Source organism: Leuciscus leuciscus (genome assembly GCF_965113295.1).
Source record: "Leuciscus leuciscus genome assembly, chromosome: 8".
NCBI classification, from domain to species: domain Eukaryota; kingdom Metazoa; phylum Chordata; class Actinopteri; order Cypriniformes; family Leuciscidae; genus Leuciscus; species Leuciscus leuciscus.
In genome coordinates, this window is record NC_138732.1 from 14,662,348 (window position 1) to 14,679,283 (window position 16,936).

At 39.7% G+C, this 16,936-nt stretch overlaps 1 protein-coding gene across 3 annotated transcripts in view; it reads left to right on the forward strand.

The window, feature by feature from the left end:
* The window catches only part of drp2 (dystrophin related protein 2), a 172,012-nt gene that overhangs the window by 42,766 nt on the left and 112,310 nt on the right, over nucleotides 1–16,936 (forward strand). Inside the window, exon 1 of one of the 3 annotated variants that reach the window (XM_082178202.1) lies at nucleotides 7,727–7,869. The exons of the other annotated variants lie outside the window; for them this stretch is intronic. The gene's annotated coding sequence lies outside the window, so the exon portion shown is untranslated. Of the gene's footprint in view, nucleotides 1–7,726; nucleotides 7,870–16,936 lie in introns of those variants that run through there. 3 annotated transcript variants of the gene reach the window in all.

Sequence of the window (16,936 nt, forward strand, 5' to 3'; positions counted from 1 at the left end):
TTTGCCGATTTAAGACATCAGCCCATCATGAGAAGTTGGTCCATGTGTGCTGTCATATGGTCCAAAGCCTCCAGATGGATGAGGACAACTGTACCCCTTAACTTCCGTCCTAAAAAAAACCCCTGTCTAAACGTAGATGATTTATGGCTTGTTTAAAGTAGTTATACAGCACTCCAGGTTTTGATTTTCTCACACTTTTACACAATTTCCAGTACTGGGATCATTTCTTCTCATACAGTAGTACAATATACTGTGTTTGCTATACAAGATGTAATATATAATTCAATAACAATGTATTTACTCAGTTTTTTTTATTTATTGGAGATCTTTCCTGTTAATATGGATGCCATTTGAAAATAACTCACTTAAAGGTACAATATGCAAGAATTTTTGCCGCTAGAGGGCGCTACATTCCAAACAACAACAACGGCGTAGCTTGATGACGATGTGAAGGAGCGAGGAATGATGGGAACTGTCGTTTTAAACTCCACCGTGGATGTAAATCAGTCAGACGGGAATCGAAAAATCATGTTCATGGATGAGGCTAAGTTCTGTTTTTATAAATGTTGCGTTTAATGACATGCTTTTAGTGGCGAGGGGGGCGTGGTTCAGCGCGGTCTGTGATGGGAGAGAAAAGAGACGAGCAAGTAGGTCAAGTGCAAATGCACCTGTGTCTTATTGCAAGTGATCGGCGTGGAGAGACCGCTTATAAGCCGCGCTGGAACGAGAGAGAGAGACTGAAGAGAAAATTGGACGCAGAGGAAGAAAACCGGTGGATCCGAGCTCTCATTTTTGAACTGTTTTGTGCCGTCGCGGTTGCCACAGTGAATGCGCGTTGTGCGTGGCTTTTGTTTGTTTTGCTTTATTTTAATAAAGTACGAGTCCCAGTCACGACGACGCGTCTTCTTCCTTCCTGACTCTTAAACCTCATCACACTTTTATTTCATTAAAATGAATTAACCGCAAGAAAAGTAAGGTTTAATACTTCATAGATGTTACTGTATTTGTTGAATTCATTGTTGTGATAACGCTGCACAGTTTTACATGTTCTAAACAATTGTTGTAAAAGTACATTCGAACATGCCCACATCATTTGCCAAAATACTGATTAATCTTTATGTATAACACATGCTATGTTTATTTACATGGCCATAAACACCAGACGTGATAAACAATGTCAATAAACTAAATACAAATCTAAAGCAATAATACTTTCCTTACATAAACATAACTATTACCGAATGCTACATTTGGAAAATATAAAATTAAGCATGCTTTGTCGACAGAACCAGCTGCAATCGGTAAAGAATAATTGTGTCCCATAACGACTGCAAGAAACAAGCTAAAGTTTGTAGCTTGATAGACGCTACAACTACAACTTCCGCATTTGTCCAGGACTCCACGCAGTACGAGCGGAAACCGAGGGTGACGCGGATATGACGCAATTGACTGGCGACTCCCAGCTCACCCCTGCTCTAACGCCCCGTTTCCTTGGTTAAAATCGCAATTTTCTCACGATTTAAAAATAGTTGGAAACATTTGGGATATTGTAAGTAATCAACTTAACAAAATATATAACACTGGCCTTGAGATTTTGGGATATTTTAATGCAAAATTCTTACATATTGTACCTTTAAGATACGCTTTTTATAGTTTATCCATATCTTCCTGTTTGGAATATGCTTGTATTTAATTATTTATCAAAGAGTTTGGATGTGGCCTCCCTCTTAGAGTCTCCCCTTTCAACAAACATATCAGTTTCCTGCATGTGTTGGTATGGTTTGTTGTTTGTTGTATCTCCCAAAAGGCATTATTGACTAGTCCTAGATCAATATCACCCAGAATATGAGCATGATGTATTCTCATCGACCTGAAAGAAGGAACAATCTCACAGAGTCGACCAAACTCCATTAGGGAAAAAGAAAGTGTGATTACAGGCCTGATAATGGGGCTGTATAACATTGAAGGGCATCACTCTCCCATATCTATTGGGTTTGGATGTGGAAAGTAGCGGCCATCAGCCTCACTGTTCCATCAAGACAATCACGGCACAAAACCACATAGGGGCTGAGGCCGATAAAAGCTGTGTTTTTTTTTTTTTTTTGTGCTGGAATGCAGTTGATGGGCTCTTTCTGCGTAGAGACGTGAGGAAATGTACAGCTCTGAGATGTGCCTCTTAATGGGGGAACTTGGGAGCACTTGTAGTTATTCATAACATTTTTGACTCAGAATGTACAATCAGCGCGTGGAAGAAATATGCAAATAAAATAACCGTGTACCATTTCTTGGATATTCAAATGAGGTTTGATGCGTGTGAAATTGCAAAAGGATCTGTAGTGCATAATGTTTTAAGACACTTTAATTTTTATTGTAGAAAGGTGTAAATTAAATAATGTTGTTTGTGTCATTGGTGTCACCAAGACAAAGCTGTTAAAATCATATTATCATATTAAACACTCATGTTTGTGGTAAGCAGATTCCAAGATGTAACATCTAAAGTTTTAATAACATGAAGAAGTGGCATCGTAATTATTCTTTAAAGCCCATAAACATTCATGATTGAGTTTCATAGCTTTCGGATGGAGGATATCAACGTGACCGGATTGATTATTGTTCTCTGCCATGCTTCACTTGTCAGTGATGGAGATGATGCCTATCATATTATCCTCCCCAATATAGTTATGGAGACATCAGAGCTTGTAAAGGTTGAGTAATTCTGAGATGGTTAAGCTAGTCCTCTAATCTTTCATATAATCTTTCATTACCCGGCTCTGCTGAGCTTTTCATGTTTTTCTCTTTGTGCGTGCAGTGTAGCGTAGCGGCCTGGGTACGCTGGAGCCCGTTTGTAAATCTGTATCCTGCCAAGATGGTTCCATTGCGGAGAAGTGTGCATAAGTCATGGGAGGTCGCACCTCAGGCTCATCTACTTACATAACCCCCTCTGATGAAGCTCTATTTCAGCGTGCAGAACTTGAATAAGACACTGGCATTCTGTGTATGCAGTGAAGAAAGTTATAAGGAAGGATATAGTTACTGAGAAACCTTTGATAAATGTGGAGTTGTGTTTGAGTGTGACTGAGCCAATATGTGTGGAGGTGTGTTTGAGTGTGACTGAGCCAAAAAAATGCCTTGGAGTTAATAGATCATTCTCTTTTAATTCTTGTGAGTCGGATAATGAGGGTCTTTCTTGCTTTGTGTGGATACTTTTTGCATTAAAGCAAATATGTGAGAATATATATGTTCAAGATGTGGGTTTATGTTAATACAGCTGTACTGTATGTTTGTTTTCTTCAAATCTTTGACCACTGGTGTAAACACAAAGTGATGTGGGTTGTCTGTTCTTGTGCAGCAGTATTGAGGCGGCTAGCTTGACTGCAGAGGTCTCGCAGTGCTAAATATGCACATATTTTATTCTCTCTGGAAACTGATAACAAAGAAATAACTTGCCTCCTGAAAATGAACTTGGAATGAGGAAGCAGCCATACCGAGAGGGAATTCTCCAGCATTATTTTCAGAGACCTTAGGCTTAAGACTGATTCAGAAACACATTTTTCTCATCATAAATAGCTCAGACTTTTCGCGAAATGTCAGTTGTTCCCAAGTTTTTAATGTAAAACGCTGCAATATAGCATATTAACACCACCATCAAAAATCACCATCAAAAACACTACAGGACCTCTGCCCTATAATATTCTAATCCATTCTTTCTTCCTTGAATGCTCTCATTTCCTCCATCCTTCAGTTCATTAGCTGCTTAAGCTTTTGATGAATTGATTCCAGTGTGCCAGTGGCTAGTTGAAACAAAGCGCGGTGTGAACGTGAAGACTTGTGTTTTTTGTAATGAGTAAGACAGCCATTGTGCGTATCAGCACTTTGAAAAATCCCCTCTGTTAGGAGCAGCCTCCTCTGAGAAAGACAGGAAATGAGTGTATAAGAGGTTGCGCGGTGATTAAGTGTGTTTCGTGGAGAGCTGCCTCGCTCTGCTGAGAGGCAGATGGTAACCTTGGGGACGCTGACGTGGCTTTGTGCAAGTGAGAGTGGCAGGAGGCACTTCTCGAGCTGCACTGCCTGTTCCACCAACCCAACACTCTCTTCCTCTCTAACTGCCTCTGTTTTTTATTTTTCAGTTTCTGTATGTCTCTTTCGCTGACATAAATGCACACTCTAGCCTATCTGTGTTTCTCTTTCTGGCTGGCTGATGGGAAAGCACATTATGTGCTCTTACTGGGTGTTTTTATTAATTACATTACCCTCTGCTACGGTCTATATACCCTATTATCTGCAAATAGAGTGACATCCATTAGAGCCATTCAGGTCAATCTGGTGCATCACCTGTAAGTGACAGCCTTTTGATTACTTATTCAACTAGGCTGACCTGAAGAAGATTGCTCTTTTATCCTTTCACTTCCGAAGGTTTTTTCCCCTTAGCATTCAAGGTATTGAGGATAAGCCTGGCTTCCTTTAAACCATGTTTGTGACAATCTGCACTGTAAATAAAGCTTATTTGATTCGATTTGACCCACCATCAAAAAGCATTTCATGCTCCTGAAGCCATGTTGAAGTTTATTTGAATGAACGTTCCCGATTCCTAGCAACAACAATGGTTCATTATCAGGGCGCAAAGGGAATGACAGAGGAGCTAACATGGTGAATGATGGATTAGCTTGTGTGGTAAATACACTTCAGCATGGTGCCTTACTTAAAGTGACAAGCTCTCTGTTTGTGTAGTTTGTGACTAAACGCCGTTGGTCCTTTGCGGCACAGTTTGGTGCTGGCCAGTACATAGCCTGAGTGTTTTTCACTGTAGTTACTCACTCTGTCATACTGTCTCTATCTCTTCAACCTTCTCCAAGTTTTACTTTCAGGCCACCTGAGACTTGTTGGTGAGAATGTGCAGAGGGGTTTTAAAACGCTCTTGATTCAGTCGGCTGAATGCATATGTATGGAGCGGAGGCAACGGGACACTCTGGAGTCCTTAAGTTGTCTTCCCTCAAGAATTTAGCACTTGTTTGTGTTTTAACTTTAAAAGGATAGTTTGCACAAAAATAATAATAATAAAAAAGTACTCGCCCTCATGTCTTCCAAACCTGAAAGATTTTCTCTCTTATTTTTTATGACTTTCTGTGGAACACAAAATAAAAAAATTGGGCAAAATGTTGTTTTTGGGGTCAGTGGAGTCCTATGGCAGTGCTGTTCAACATCCGGCCCGCCAATCATCTCCATCCGGCCCAACGGCACCAACCTCCCTCCTCCTCTTTTCCCGGCTAATTTAGTTTGATACTCGCTCCGATTGACCTGAGAAACGTTTTACGTGCGAATTCGTGAATGAATCATTCTTTTGGTTTGATTCTTTCTAAACGCGCTTGCATAACGGTCTAAAACTATTCGGATTCATTCGGACCGCTCTGTCACTGAATCATCTGAAGTGGTTTCTCGGTCAGTACAGTAACAACAAATAGCGCTGTTTTCAGTTGTTTCACTAGTTGTTTCAACACGGCCCAGCACAGAGTTGCGTTTACTCCTGGTCCCGGTCACTAATATTAAACAGCGTTGCGACAACCAGTGGGAAGCGTTTCAATTCGACAGACACCTCTCTTACAAACCACAAATCACTTGATGCTTTAACTAGTATTAAATCGGATGAAACAGCCTCAACATTCCCAACAAGACTGATGAGGAAAGCAGGAGAAACATTGTATCATGAACGAAATTAGAAGACTTTAAATCCCCTAATCACCACCCTTACAAACATTTACCATGAATGTACTGTATTTACCAGGGGTTGGGCAGAAATGTGCAGTATTTATATTGAATACTATGTTATAGTGATTTATATTGCATTAGATTTATAAGGTGGGTAGAGAAATCTATAATTAATTTTTGTTATGAAATGATGTCAGTTTCTTTGCAAAGGTGCGTTTCGTTTTTAACCTGTTTAAGCATTTTTTTTTTTATACAGTGGGAGTGAGTAGCCTGTGGTTATCAAGTCTCACTGTCAGAATATTTTCATTTAATTAATTTATTTGTTCCAAGGAAAATAGTTGTACACAGCTGTAAATTATCAAGTTTTTATTTATTATGGTTTTATATATCTGCATACTGTTGGGTACCCCATTTCCAAGTAAATACCATACTTTTTTAGGTTTACTTTAACTTATTTATTGAAACTGTTATGTTTCAATAATAAGGTAAACCCCCAAACCAACCCACCGGCCCACCTCAACTTTTCGATTTGATAATCTGGCCTTCGAATGAAGCTAGTTGAATAGCCCTGTCCTATGGTGATTTCAGGTCAACTATCTCTTAAATAGTGCTAAATTCTTCCCTTCCCATTGTCTTTGCTTTCATTCAGTTGAAAAGAGATCACTCTGAAACATGTTATGAGAATGATACATTTGTCAAAATATCATCTTTTGTGTTCTACAGAATAAAAGGTTTGTAACAACATGGTGGTGAATAAATAGTGATGCAATTAGAATTTTTGGGGTGAACTACAGTCACAGATACCACAGTGCAAATAACACTAAAGACGACCTCCCTCTCCCTCTCCCTCTCCCTCTCCCTCTCCCTCTCCCTCTCCCTCTCCCTCCCCCCTTCCCCCCCTCCCCCTTCCCCCCTCTCCCCCTCTCCCCTTCTCCCCTCTCTCCCCTTCTCCCCTCTCTCCCCCCTTCTCCCCTCTTCCCCCCCCTTCCCCCCCCTTCCCCCCCCCCTTCTCCCCCCTTCCCCCCCCCCTTCTCCCCCCTTCCCCCCCCTTCTCCCCCTTCTCCCCCCTCTCTTTCAGATGTTAAAATTAATGACTACTTATAGCTTGTCAGCCCTCAGGAACTCTGGTTCCTGCTCTCATTTGGCCCGTGTTTCTAGAGCCCCTGCACATATCAGTTCACTCATACACAGCTAAGTGACACCACAGCCTTGTGTGCATGACAAGAGACAGGGACATTGGGAAACAGAGAGAGACTTTTACTCTCAGCTGAAACTATAATGTAAATTATGAATGAAAGCTACAGCTCCAAAATAGCTGGTCTCATTGCCTTGGCTAGTTACTACCTACCAGCCTCAAATTAAACTTTTATGGCTCTGTTTTAAACTTCAGAATTTATGCTCGCCTATGTACTTGCGCTGACAGTTTTGTGTGACGCAGCTTCACGTAGCCCTTTTGTAGATGGAACTATGTCCCTTATCCGCTATCGAAATAGGATTTGTGCCTATCGACACTCTTAAAGGTCAGGCGGCAAAGAGACTTTAGGGATTACAGAGGAACTCGGCACAGGTGGCAGACCTCGGGCCCAGCCTACAGCTGTTTGTGGCTCGAGAGCACGTCCAGGAAGTAATGAAATCTCAGCTTGGCTGGCAATGCTCATTGGCATTCGCTCACTGTCTGCCTAGCTTTCCCACCATCGGCCATGTGTGAGCTTGGATGGCTGTTTGGATTGTGTGAACAAAGCATGTTGTCCCCTGATAAGGCAGTCTCCACTGCTTAGCCATTAGCCAGATTAGCACAAGAAGGAGGCCTGGTCAGCAGCATCATGTCAAACTCTGAAATAGGAAAGCTTGGTATCCTGGGCTGAGTTTCATTTGTGAGACATTGCCTTGGCATGCAGCCCAGATTTAAGAGTTTCATGGGGAAGCAATGAGCAGCTGTTTGATTTTTCTGTTCGCTTTAGTCTCTTATCGCATCTTCTCTCCGGCAATAGGGTGACGATATGATCTTCTTCTTCCTGTAGGTCCCTGGATACACAAATTGCCAGGTCTTCTCATCCTCTCCTTTCCGCTCCACTAGCTGCTCCTGGCTTCTGGAGAACGCCTCCTCTCCACGCTGCCTCGGACACCAGGAACCTACCGCCACGTCAATCACGTCCTCGCATCTGGGTAATTAATTTCGAGTGCAAATTGTAGCCGTCTTCACTTGAGAGAGGGTGAGAAGAGATCACACACTCTTCAGTCGGTTTATCCACAGTCCTGAGGCTTTCTGGACTGAGCTTGTTTCTACAGACCAGTTTGCCATTGAAGCTCTGCTCAAATCTCCAGGGGGGTGATCATTGTTTTTTATTTTGTTTATGCATCTTTCGAATCCAGGCGATTCACTGTAGGGAAAATCAGTCATTTTAGAGCTTCCTGCTTGGCTACATGTCACCTGTGAATTTTCAAAGGATGCTCTTTAGGAGAAGAGACCTTTGTGACTAAGCCAATAGCCTTTGGTGTCTTTCAAAAATACTCTACCGAGCCCAATATGTGGAACCTCATGAGACTGGCTTTGTAAACAGAAGACTTTGGCTTTATGAGTTTACCTGTTTCTTCTCTATCTTCTTTCTTTTTTCTTTCTCCCCCTGCTCATTCTATGGTGAACTTAAAATGGATTAAGTAGAATTCAAATGAATTGATTTAAAAGATTTTATTTTAACTGTAAAAATCAAAGTTTGTATGCAACCTTTTGGTTTAAAAAGGTTTGAAAAGTTTAAAAACCCTGACGTTTGCAGGTTTGTTAGACCTTAGAGATAGATGGATAGATAGATGGATGGATAGATAGATGGATAGATGATGCAATTCATATTTTTTTTTAGAAAAATAGCTAATTACTAATTAAATTAGTAATTAGCTTTTTTTAGCTATTAAAAGAGCCAGTTATTTTGTGTTCCACTTTTTTTTAATTGCATATGCTGATTTCTGTGTTGAGTAATACGTGAAATGAAAGTTCTTATCTCCAGTGGAGAACATAATAATAGTTAAAAGTATGCATAATTGCTCACATAGAGATTGCTGGAACATCTCACCCACACAATCAATCGGATTTCATTGGGCTCACAGTCACAAACACACAGGCTACCCACAGAATACCCACATTTCCTCTGTGAGCCCTCATTTTGGTGAGCTGACCTTGCATGAGCTGCGTCAATCACTCTCTATCTGCCAGTAAATCCTCCCTTATCTTGGGCTTAAACTGACGGAGCACACATCTGCACTGCAGGAGACTGAGGCTGTACAATAAGCCAGGAACAGAGTCAGATTGGCTGAAGCTACTGGAATGATGGGATTGTTTGTTTGTGATTGGCGTATGTTGAAAGTGGGTTCGAGCTCAGGGCATTTATGCAGGAGGGGACTGAATGGCCCTTAGATGTATTTTGCATGTTCAGGGCAGCTGCGTGGCTGGTTTGAAGGCCAGATTCTATTTTGCGCAAGGTATTTCAGTGCAAAATAAGGAATTTTGCTATGCAAATTATGTCCAGCACTGATTTTTATGTGCATTTGCGTTGTTACCTGATTTGCATAATTACTTTGAGATGCACCGGTCGACCGGCCATAAATCGGAACTGGCCGGATGCCGGTCATGTGTTTGGAGCAAAAACCGGCTGGTTCTGATTTATGGCTGGTTTTTAGTTTTATTTCGGCCAAACTCTATTTCAGACTTGCACACACACTGCACTGCGATCATTTCCCAAAATGTAATTTCTGTGGAAATATTACGAAATGGATACAGCCGCAGAGCAAAAACCTTTAACAAGCACAGCAAGCTTACTGTTCGTGATGCACGAAATATATTGTTTTATTGCTGATGCTGATATCTTAGAGAGCAGGGTGGTCGATTTAAAGCCGATGTATATAATATAGTGCAGTATAGTTTGAAATCAAGGGTTTATAGTTTGTTGATCATGCGTCTCAGGTGTTCCGCTTCCAACACATCGTCAAAACAGAAAAACGTGTTGGCCAATGCTTATTAAAAAAAGCCTAGTCAGAATGTGTAACTCCTTTTGTGAATGTGCTCTTCCTGGAGCAACGCACTGAAAAACTGCAACTAAAGCCAATGAATTCACAATGATTTATTACAATAGTGTTCTCATTATAATGTTATGTAATATGACAGTCCTAATCATAGTTATTATCAGTCATACATTGCTGTTTGAGTTGCGCAAGCTGAAGCACTGAATAAACACCGGTAATTTGATGCCCTTTGCTAGCGGGTTTAACTTAACGAAACGCATTCTACAAAGATTAATCAGATATACAAAATAAGCATTTTATTACAAATTATATCTGCACAAAAATTACGCAAATGCACAAGTGATCTTGAACTAGTTACATGCAAGTCAGAATGTCTAACGGATGTGGTCTTCCTGGAGCAACACGCTGAAACGTTTTATTTCAATATTATTTTCTTTGTAATTTGATGTAATATGACAGTCCCAATCGTAGTTATTATTAGTCAGTAGTCATGCATTGCTGTTTGAGCTGCGCACGCCGAAGATGATCACCGGTGCGCTTTATACTGTGTTAACTCTTAACCAAATGCATCCTACGAGATAAACCAGATGTATATAGGCCTACACAAAATAAACATAGGCTAATATTACAACTTACATTTGCACAAAACAAAAGGCTGCGAATGCACACTCATTTTTATTCATGAAGGTATATAGCCTTTTAACTTAAATGGTCCCAAACATAACTCTAATCATTTTTCCTTGTGTTTGCTGGCGTTATGTGTTTCGCGGTTGAGCAGCACGCGCATGACCTCGCTTAATCGATCGTCAATTAATCGTTAGCATCCCTAGTCTGCAGTGCACTCAGTGGAACTGTACATCTCACCGTTGACTGAATGTGTGCTCTGTTTCTCTCCCTCTTGCTCTCTTTCTCTCTGTCACTCTCAGTTATGTGGAATATCATTGGAAACCCCTGTTGTTTTTGTTGCACATTGTTTTTTAGGTAGGCTATATTTACATGATTGTTATCAGCCATTATTGGATTTTGTTGTTGTTGTTATCGGCCGATATTGGATATTTAAATGTACATGCTTATTTACCCCATTTAGGTTTATCTTTGCTGTCATTAATGCTCAAAGTTAATATTTAAAACATCAATAATACATTGTTATTTGTGTTCTTTAGAAAATCTCAGAATTAAGTAACATCCATTTTCATGTTGCACATTATAATGTTGTGATGCCTAAATTAAGTTGTAGCATTTAAAATGATGATTTTCATTTTTACTGTTTTATTTTTTTATTAATTTATATAAAATGGTATATAATTGTAAAATCAGCCATAATTCGAAAGCAATTATCTGTTTATCGATATTGCCCAGAATTTTAACTGGTGTATCTCTAATGTTTTTGCTGTATATTTCAACTTTGTAATCAGTTTATTTGTAGTCTGTCTGTTTCAAGATTACAGTAATAAAATGCAGGGATGCTGAGATATGTGAAAATCTGATGATTTTATTGTGAATTTTTACTCAACTGCCATTGTTGCAGTATGATATAGACCATGATGAATGTAATTGATATAATTCTGATATATACATAAAACAGCTTAATGACAGCAAATGAAATTAAATGGATAGTTCACCCAAAAATGAATGTCATTATTCATGATTATGATGTTGATGATAATGGTAACAATGAGGCATTTATGAGCACATCAGAGCACACTCTATTGTATAAATGTCAATTTTTTTTCAAGTCATTCATTACTTGAATGATTGTCAAAACAAGTGTGTTAATCAAACATGCCCTCTTTCTTCTCCTTTCACTCATCAGCTCTATTCTCATCCCCCACCTCTTTCTCCTCCTCATTCTTTTAATTTCAGAAGTTCTCTGTGAATGTTTCTGTTCCTGTAGTGTAACCTGAAGCTGAGCTAATGTGGCGTCACTGCTGCCCATATGTGGCTTTGTGTGCGTGTCTCTGACGTACAGAGACATAAGGTGGTAGCCTGCAGACTTGGAGATGCTAGTTTTCTTTCCCTACCTGTGTCAGCATGGGGTTCACGATACTTTGCTCAATCTGACGCTGATAAGCTTTTACCTTGTATTTTTGTTGGGGGAAGATTTGTTTTTATTTACATTTAGATTGATTGAGTTCTGTTGACATGAATTTCCTGTGTTTGTCTATAAGTGTGAGTTGGTTCATTGATATTCTGTTTAGGTGTATTTGTACTGCTTTCTGTAGATATCTAAAAGTGGAAGCATTTTCTCAGAAAATAACAATGCTTTATGTGTGTCTGTGTATGTCATTGTGAAATCAAGCAAAAGTCTGACTGGATGCACTGGATGTGTGCAATTAAATGCACAACAGTGGGCAGGCATTCAGATAAGATTAACAGGACATGACATTTTCTTGGTTGAAGACAGATGCGTGCTCCATTTCTTGCCTGACATTTGCCTCCTTTTTTTGATGGCAGATTTACACAAATTCATTAGCCTTTTTTCCTCATGACATCCAAATTGTGCATTCACATAGTAAAAAAAAAAAGTTAATCTTTACTGATCATATATGATTTGATAAAAGTGATGGTATGACTCCTGATCAGTATGCAGCCTAATTATAACGTAATGACAAGGAGAAATGGAAGGAGTCATTCAGAGTCAAATTCAGGGTCAAAGTAATTCAATTGTTTTACAGTTTTAAACGACACTATAATTTCTAGACAATTGCATTTGTATTGCAATTATATTTGTGAACAGGTGTAAAGAGCACTGACTACACAGTGCAAATGAATAAATATTATATTATAATGATGTGCATGTATACAATACTGTTCAGTGTTGTTTGGAAATCTGTTACGTTGTTCCTATTGACTTAATTTCTACTGACACATTAAAGCAAAAGACATAACATCTTAAAATAAATTGTGAATCTGTGTCTAGCTTGCAGCACAGTACTGTTCAGTACAGTACAGTTATTTATATTAATTTAGGGTTTAGGGATAGGGTTGGGAATCTTTAGAAATTTTTCAGTTTCGGTTCCGGTTCCCATTCAATAAAAATGACTAAAACAACCGATAAAAATTAGTAGTAAGGGGAAAAATGCACAATTCTTTTTGTGTTTATTTCTTATACTTGTCAAATGATTTTGTTTAATGTCAACAAATTCAACATATTTAGCAATTTTTGCAAAAATAAGACATTTTTCTCAAGGAAAATTTCTGCATTCTCTAGGAGAATTTGGGATCTCTCCTAGCTTATTGTATCTCCAGCAGCGGAGAATACCCTCTAAAAAGGGTAGAATATGCTTGAACACACATGTTCTTACGAACGCCGTACTAAGTGAGCTGGTCGAAAGGAATTACGTTTGTGAAATCTAACGTAGCACGGCGTTCGTGACTCGACTAGTCGAGACTGTTTTCCAAGATGACGCCTGTCTGCAAACGCGTAATGTACTGTCTTTATAAAGTATCTTCTTATTAAACTGTCTGTACACTTACAAAGTTCTAAATGCTTCGGTTTGCATGTAGGGACCCTCATTATGCTACCGTGTTAGTGTGAGGCTATTTTGAGCCTTGTTAGTGGTATTAACTAGCGATTTACTTGTACTTACTCTGTGCCCCATATACTAGCGTTATAAGCTAATCTGTTTTTAGAGATAAAACTCTTAACATTCGATTTTCATCAAAACGCATCCCAGGGAACGATCGACTGGGTATAACCATGTGTTAATTACCCCTAGGTTCATTTTTCACCGGAATTGTCCTTTTAAGCTTTGTATTAGTAGAAAACCTGTAGTATTTTCGAATTACCGTGCTTTCTACCCTCATATCCCCCTGAGATTTATGTATTTTTGGTCTGGAAAAAATCCTCCGATGACGCAAAAATCGTCATTTTGCGTCATCGGAGGATTTTTTGGCCAGAGGCTAAAGACTACAGCCAGTCCGGGATTCGGCTTTTGGTTTCTGCAGTCGCCATTCATTGTTTACATGCACACCTTTTGTTTCAGTCTAAATGAATTCATTCCGATTGGTGAATCTGAATGTAGTGTTTACATGAACGCTAAACAAGTGATCGTTTGATGTGCGTTTTAACATTTCTAAGAAAATTCCCGCTCCTCCGTGAGAGATACGAGACCGGTGCGTCTCAGTAATCACGCCACCGGCCTCGCGCTGTTCTCCCGCGCCCCTCAGCCTCGTTCTGCTCGCCACAGTAAACATGATGAATGGCGACTGTAGAACGCAAAAGCCGAATCCCGGACATTTTGGGCGATCTCGAAATACTGGGCAAACTCGTCACGGAGTCTCACTAGTAGCCTAGCCTTGTTGTTTTCAACTGCGCTCTCTAACCGGTAGGCGTGGCTTGGGAGTGGCCTCCTAGGGCAGCGAAGCAAGTGCATTCTGGGAGTTGTTGTCTTTCATCCACATAAACCAAAAATACATTTTCTGGCTTTTCTCAGTCTAGAAAGCTCCAAATTCAAAAATAATTTCACATTTCTTCAACATAAATGACCTATTTTAAATACACATTCATCTTTCCAGAGGTGAAGTATCCCTTTAATGTTCTTCAATTTTGAATGCATGTTTGAATAAATCTGGCAGGTTTTTATGACAGCCACCATTTAAATGTTTATATTTCATATAACTTTATTATTATAAAAATAAATAAAAGTGTAATTTAAGTGTTTGTATACAAATCAGTAAATTGTTACCTTCAATATTATAGTTGGCTAATGAAGCCTAGTAGGCTACAACTGACTTCCATAGTTTACAGCATTAGTTAAGAGATTTTTTTTTCTTGAGAAAATTTGCCATGTATTGTACCTGATATCCAAAATAATCAATATTGCATCGAATCGGAATCGAAATCGAAATCAAATCGAATTGCAAGCTTGTGAATCGAAATCTAATCGAATTGTGAAATTTGTGTCAATAGTATACCCAGCCCTAATATTATATGTTAAAGGAGAATGTATGTGTGTGTGAGAGTAGAAATGTATGTATGTGAAAGGAGAATGTATGTGTGTGTCCGTATAGAAATGTATGTATGTGAAAGGGGAATGTGTGTGTGTGTGTACTGTGCGTATAGAAATGTATGTACGTGAAAGGAGAATGTATGTGTGTGACAGTAGAAATGTATGTATGTGAAAGGAGAATGTGTGTGTGTGTGTGCGTATAGAAATGTATGTATGTGAAAGGAGAATGTATGTGTGTGTGTGAGTAGAAATGTAGGTATGTGAAAGGAGAATGTATGTGTGTGAGAGTAGAAATGTATGTATGTGAAAGGAGAATGTATGTGTGTGAAAGTAGAAGAATGGATTTTGGTTGGTTGGTTGGTTGTATGGTTAGTTGGTTGTATGTATGGTTGGTTGTATGTATAATATTAGTATGAAATAATATTGTATGAAACTTTTGAGTATTTTTAAAGAGATTTCTTTGTACCACACTGGGCTTTTCAATGGTACACTAGGTCACAGCTAAGGGTTGTAGAGTCTGAGACTAAACATCTGAGCTTCAGGCTAATTCATCCCACTCAGGAAGAGAAAGTGCTGCCACTACTGCTTCAAGTCGAGGAGCCACAACAAAACCTTTAATTACGATAGAATTAATCCTCTCCACAAAATGCTGAGACTGAGTGCAGACCAAGCCTTATTTTGGCTTAGTTAAGATCCCCGCCAGGGGTTAGGAGCCATTAAACGTGGCCTCTCCATGTGTGGACATTTTTTTTTCTTCCTTTTTGGCTGAGCACGTTGTCTTTTCATTAGCTTGTTCCCAAGCATCCTTTTATTTCGTCCATGAGTCTGAAGTGTCAGTGTGCTCCCATATGAATCAATCAATGTAATTATTTGCTTGATTGAACCCCTTAATTATTTTTTGCTGATTTGTTTCAGGAACAGCTGAATATTCAGAGGATACTCTTGAGTGAGGTTGAGTATTTTAAGAGGTTGGCATATCAAATGACTCCACATAACTTAATCTTGCTAACTTATCAAAGAACCAGGATGTTTGCAGGAACCGGAATTAATTACTGGTCGCATAGCTGCTAGCTGGAATGTAGGAGCAGCAATAAATAGCCCATGCTAAAGGAGAGATTAATCATTCACAGAGTGCTACTCTAGTGGAGAGGGACCTCTCTAATGTCACATGCCTCATGTACATTATTAACACAAATACTCGTAAATAAGAGCCTGCCCACCATGTGTGGCTTTTCTTGACATGGGATAATGCGCGATTGAGCAGGAGAGACAGAGAGATGAAAAATTGCATGTACAGTAAATTGAAGTGCTGTTATATTAGGCAAATATCCTCACCATTTCCCACTTCACAGTGTCAGCAGATGGAAGGCTGCAAAATTGAGTGCCCCCCCCCATGAGGGATAATTTCCCACACCTGAATGCCGGCATATAAATTACACAGAGCTCTACCATTTCACCACCACAAACACTGATGGGTGGCTGAAGAACTTATGTGGTTTGTGGAAATTGAACAAATAAGTTAATACTGTCTCATGGTGATTTTTTTTTAACCTAGTGATCTTTTCGCATTGACAGGCTCGACTGAAATGTGGGCCATTTCCTGTTATTTGCGAGAGGTCTATGCATGGCCTCAGGGGTTTTATCAGGAATACAGCATTCTAATGAATGTATTCATCATGGTATTTTCTCTATAGGGTGGTAATTCACTCTACCGTGGATGGTGTGGCGCTAACTCTAAAGTTAGAGGCTGCAGTAAGATGGTGATTTAGCAGGTTGTCACACCGCACCCAGAGGGCAAGCTCCAGTTTTTGCCATCGTTCTCTGGGCCATAAATAATTCCCATCGTGCTGCTGTGTGATGGCTTCCCTTAATGGTGCCAGGCAGCATGCCGTGACCGGTCACTGTCAACCGTCCCCACCTGAGACCCACAAACACTGTGGAACTGAAGTCTAAAATCCAGCGCCACTGCTCAAAGCAAGCCCACTTCTGGCCACTACCACTGAGGACTTATCCAATATAGAGCTGTTCATGTAAACGATGTTCTTTTGGACAGGTCCGCCTCAGGCCCAATGATAGAGAAAAGAATGTGTTTACCCTTGAGGAACCAGTTCTACTGCACAGTTTTTTTTAGGAATACTGACACGCTATCAGTGTATTGAATCATAAAGCTCTAGGAGACACGCCAGGGGATTGGAGCTTGGAGATGTGGAAATCCTTGACAAACATGAATGTATTCTGCCTTCTGCCTTTTTATCACATGCAGCTCT